This window comes from Garra rufa, chromosome 13 (genome assembly GCF_049309525.1).
Source record: "Garra rufa chromosome 13, GarRuf1.0, whole genome shotgun sequence".
NCBI classification, from domain to species: domain Eukaryota; kingdom Metazoa; phylum Chordata; class Actinopteri; order Cypriniformes; family Cyprinidae; genus Garra; species Garra rufa.
Genome location: NC_133373.1, coordinates 8,149,412 through 8,155,473, shown reverse-complemented (window position 1 = coordinate 8,155,473; position 6,062 = coordinate 8,149,412).

The window sequence follows — 6,062 nt, the reverse complement described above, 5'->3', positions numbered from 1 at the left end:
TGTCTATATAAACTTTCCTTTTTATTGTTAAAAATTACATTTCTGGGGGGTATTTAAATTCTATAGATCAAAACTGTGAATTCCATACATTAATGTTTGTGGGGTCCAAAATAACAGTTGGATTGCAGAAGTTAAAAATAAAAAATGAATGGGAGTATTGATTTTTAACTTGAAGTATAGTTGATGTCAAACGTTTACACCCCCTTTCAGAATCTGCAAAATAATTTGACCAAAATAAGATTTCATACAAAATGCATGTTATTGTTTATTTAGTTCTGACCTGAAAAAGATATTTCGCATAAAAGATGTTTACATATAGTCCACTAGAGAAAATAATAGTTGAATTTATACAAATGACCCTGTTCCAAAGTTTACACCCCCTTGATTCTTAATACTGTGTTTTTGTTTAGTGATAGTTGTTCTTGAGTCTCTTGTTTGTCCTGAACAGTTAAACTGCCTGCTGTTCTTCAGAAAAATCCTTCAAGTCCCAAAAATTCTTTGAAATTCCAGCATTATTGTGTATTTGTATGTGTATGTGTATGTGTAAAATCATATTGTTGGAAAGGGTTCAAATACACAGAAATGCTGGAAAACCAATGAATTTGTAGCACCTGAAGGATTTTTCTGAAGAACAGCAGGCAGTTTAACAGTTTAGGACAAAAACTGCAGCTGTGGATCATTCAGGTAACAACACAGTATTAAAAATCAAGGGGTTTTAAACTTTTGAACCGGGTAATTTTTATAAATTAAACTATGTAAACATCTATGTGAAATATCTCATTTGGGTCAGTACTAAATAAACAAGAACATGCATTTTGTATGATCCCTCTTATTTTGCAGTTTCTGAAACTTTTGAACAGTAAAGTCTTGTTGTACCATTTGTCTTTCTATTTGTCTTTTATTGCTTCAAATCAAAGTTTGTAATGTGATTCACCTCGTAGCTGGTTGGCTTGTCTAATAACTCTTTTTGAAAATCCCTCTTGAAAAAAAAAAAATAGAAAACAGTACTTCCGGAACCAAGGCTGCTGAAAAAGTGGGTGGAAACTGCTGCACTTACAGTAATAGGCTCTTAAGAAAAAAGTGATTTTTTTGTTCATGTTCTATCCACAAAAGAAAGTTATACATGAAGGGTGAACAATACCTTTGAAATGATCTAATTTTATTCTACTCAAAGATTGGCCAGAATGCACAATCCCTTTCCAAGTCTCGAGTTTACTACCTCCTTTCTAAAGGAAGCAGAGGAGCAAGTATGTTCAGGTAGAGAGAGCTGTCACGTCGCGTTTGTGCTCTCCATTGGAGACTCTCTCCGGACAGAGCACTAAAAGCACATCGTCAGGCGACTCCTGGGAAATGAACCCGCTGTCAAGTTCAGCCACCTCCAGCGAGAGCGGCGACCTGACAGGCCGGAGATGATTTTCATTCATTTTCTGCCACTGAATGCTGCTGGCAGAGTGACCTTGTTCGGAGCCGCGCGGCTTTCCGAAAATAAACATGTCACTCTCAAAGGATCTTGAAGATACCAAAGCTTGCTCGAGTGAAAGATATTACAGTTCCCCATCACGGAAGCTGCCGGTATGAGTCGGCTCTGATTTATAAGTGTTCCTACGCATGCTCATGCACCCACACACGCAGAAATACACAACTACAGTGCAGCCAACACACTTGAACAATCTTAAAGGCTTTTTTTCACAGGCCTCTGTGAATAATGAAGGTTGGAACCGTAGGTGGACCAAACATGTCGTGTTATTTTGAAGACTAAAGCTTTCTGGTGCACTTCTCACTGAGTTCTTGAATCCGAGACTGTGTTTAAAGTATGTGCAGCTACCTCTAGCCTCCATTAGTTCTTAAATTAGCCTAGTATTTCACATTGATAGAGCCCCTTTGACTCTGTGTTAAAAAGGAGTTTCAAGCCCACGTCGCTGCGGTCCACGGCTCAGCTTCATAATATGTCAATCGGCGCCGACAGCGGGACGTGAAGTACGTATCGGCGGCAGCGGGACACACGGCATCTACCTATTATAAAGTGAGCGCTCCACACCTGCCCCATTACTCACTCCCACACCACCCACCTCCATTTCCATCCTTTTATTTATCATTTCATCCCTCCCTCTCTTGCTCTCTCTCGTCTGCTGGAGAGCTCTTCTGATGTGCTTGTCCTTTGGGACTTTGAGCTGTGGTGTTACCATAGCAACCACCTTGTCAAGCAGGCATCAGAGTCCTGTCTTTCTCCGGCGGCAGCGCACCACTGAGCGCTCCTCCCCACTGACCCACTCACATCGTTTGACTTTATCATAATACATTTTTTTCTGTGCTATATTAGTGCTGCTATTAATCAGAGGTGAGGCGAAAAATAGCAAGTTTCTTTGATGGCTTTTTTGATTGGTTCGGTGTGGGAAGCCTTTTGTGGCGCGCACTGAAATGTGTTTACTTAAACGTGCCTCCTGATGCAGACCGAGCCTGCGGCGCGCGTGGACAGGCAAATGCATCAAGTTATGCAGAAACAGCTTTCATGCATACATGTTCCTGGCCACTTTAGGTCACTCATGCTCATCTTTCTGTCTTGTTAAAAGACCTGTTGGTTTTGGATGCTAAACCAAGCCTCCCTTGGTCAACCAGTTTCGTCTGAAAGACAATGGTTGTTGTTTGTGGTGTGGATATGGTGGTGCACCAGCAATAATCCAGCTTGGACCAGCATGGAAATTCAGGTTGGATCTTGTCACGTTCATTTAAATCTGTGTGCGCCGGTGTTCTCCAAAAGCTGACCATGGTGTGAATACATAAATGGCAATTGTTTCGTTTCTGATTACACTGTACAATAAGGTCTCCTTTAGTTAATAGGAACCCTGGGTATTATGGTATGTATGGCTTAATATAACATAAATGATGTCTCTTACTGGAATATCCCTGCTGGAAAAAAACAGAGAAAACCAGCCTAGGCTGGTTTTAGCTGGTTTTTCAGCAGGGAAACCAATGAACGATTTACGTTATTTAAAAAATCGACATTGTTTTATACATGTTTTGGACTAAGGGGGGTGCCATTATTTCAATAACGTGAAATGGTTGCACTTGGTGAGCTACTAGCGCTATCAGTTAGTATTTTTACCTCAACACAACTCTAAAAATAAAATACTGATATGATGACCACAGCTACTGAAAGAGTTTACAGGTGTCAGTAGATGTAAGTGTAGACTTAAACCAAATGCCGTACCATTGATTTTCCCCACAAGGAGTCTAAACACCCTGGATATCAATCATGAGAAACTCATGGACAAAGTCATGACATGCATCGGCATGTTTACCTCCTGCCAGGATGGCATCTAGCGTTTCTTGTCTCTGCCATTTGTAGGCTCTTTCAGTAGCTGTGGTCTACTAAAAGCCTTAAAGGCATCAGGGCTAAAGTGGAGAGAACAAAGACGCAGGTCTTTAGGAAGTTTTATATGTCCGCAGGAATCTTCTCATTCTTTGGTTCTCTTCTAATCGCTTGGAAAAGCAAGACTTACATCACTTCTCTTGTTGCCATTCAACTAAAAAAATTGCTCTACAAAAAATGCTTTTCTTAGATTTTTTGTCTTGTTTCCAGCCAAAATATCAAACTATTCTTAAAACAAGAAGGATTTTCTAGACAAGTTAAAATTATTTTCTTGTTTTCATAAAAAAATTTAAGTGAGTTTTTGCTTAGAACAAGCTAAATAATCTGCCAGTGGGGTAAGCAAAAAATCTTATTTCAAACAGAAAACAAGATTATTTTTCTTACCCCATTGGCAGATTATTTTGTTTGTTTTAAGCAAAAATGCACTTAATTTAGGCTTTTTTCTGAAAAAAACAAAAAAAAAATATTTTTTACTCGTGTAGAAAATCCTTCTTGATTTAAGAATTTTTAGATATTTTGGTTGGAAACAAGACAAAAAATCTAAGTAAGAAAAGCATTTTTTGCAGTGTACAACCAAAAGCCACACAATGTGGCATATTAGTATTTTATTTTCCAAATTGTGTTGCGGTAAAAATAGCAACAGGTAGCGACAGTTGCTCATTGAGTGCAGCCCTTTCACGTCATTGAAATAATGGTGCCCCCCATAGTCCAAATGAATAAAACAATGTGGCTTTTTTAAATTACGAAAGTCTTTCACTGGTTTCTGCTACATACAGTCTTTCAGTAAGAGACATCATTTATGTTATATTAAGCCATGCAAGTCTTAATACCCTGGGTTTCCTTTAAAGGAATAGACCTAGTTCTCTCAAAAATTGACTGTTCGCTGGAATTTACCTTTTCTCAGCCAATCCAAGATGTAGATGAGTGTGTTTCTTCATCAGAACAGATTCGGAGAAATTTAGCATTACATCACTTGCTCAGCAATGGATCGTCTGCAGTGAATGGGTGCTGTCAGAATGAACAGCTCAAAACGGCTGATAAAAACATCACAATATATAATCCACACAACTCTACACAGTCTATCAGTTAATGTCTTATCAAGTAAAAGCTGCATGTTTGTATGAAGCCAATCCATATTAGGCATCAGGCGCAAATCTGTTTTGATGAAGAATCAAACTCATCTAGATCTTGGATATATTTTCAGCAAATTTTCAGTTTTGGATGAACTGAATGAAATATTTACTCACCCTGGTGTTGTGCCAAGCCTGTATGAATTCTTCTGTTGAATACAAAAGAAGATATTTCGAATAACATGGTTAAACAAACGGTTGATATGGTATGTATAAACATTTAAAGGGATAGTTCACCCCAAAAATTTAAATTACCTCATTATTTCCTCACCCTCAAGCCATCGGGTGTATAAGAGTTTCTCTTTCAGATGAATACAATCGGAGTTATATTAAAAAATGTCCCAAGTTTTGTTCACTGCCATGTAGAGCACTTTTATGATGGATGGATGCACTTATTGCACTTTAAAGTCCCAACACCCATTCATTGCATATAAAGATTGGAAGAGCCAGGACATTTTTTAATATAACTTCAATTGTATTTGTCTGAAAGAAAAAAGTCACGCATACACCTAGGATGGTTTGAGAGTGAGTAAATCATGGGGTAATTTTCATTTCTGGGTAAACTATCCCTTTAACAAACAATTTGTTAATCTTTGTTAATGTTGGTCAATAAAACTACAACTGTTCTTTGTTAGTTCATGTTCGCTCAGGTCCATTAAAGGAGTAGTTCACTTCCAGAGCAAACATGTACAGATAGTTGTCATATCCAAGATGTTCATGTTTTTCTTTCTTCAGTTATAAAGAAATATATATTTTTTTATCCCCATATAGTGGACTTCTATGGTGCCCATGGGTTTTAAATTCCAAAATGCAGTTTCAATATAGCTTCAAAGGGCTCTAAATGATCCCAGCCAAGGAATAAGTGTCTTAGCTAGAGAAACGATTGGTCATTTTCTAAAAATAAAAATAAAAATGTATACTTTTAAACCTCAAATGCTCCTCTTGTCTAGCTCTGCCATGCACATGCGTATTCTGTGCAGTCCTGTTCAATACAGTTAAAGTATGTCGAAAAACTCCCATTTCATTTTCTTCCCCAACTTCAAATTCATCCTACATCACTGTTTTACCTTTTTTTGTAAAGGGCATTTGACCTTCTTTGCAAAACAAGATGGGAGTTTTTTGACATACCCTAACTGTCTTGAACTGGAGTACACAGTTTACGCAGAGCTAGACAAGACAAGCATTTAAAGTTAAAAAGTATATCTTTTTTTTAAGACAAAAATAACCAATCGTTTCACCAGATAAGACACTTATTCCTCGGCTGGGATCATTTAGAGCAATTTGAAGCTTCTGTTCTTTGTTAGTTCATGTTCGCTCAGGTCCATTAAAGGAGTAGTTCACTTCCAGAGCAAACATGTACAGATAGTTGTCATATCCAAGATGTTCATGTTTTTCTTCTTCAGTTATAAAGAAATATATTTTTTTTTATCCCCATATAGTGGACTTCTATGGTGCCCATGGTTTTAATTCCAAAATGCAGTTTCAATATAGCTTCAAAGGGCTCTAAATGATCCCAGCCAAGGAATAAGTGTCTTAGCTAGAGAAACGATTGGTCATTTCTA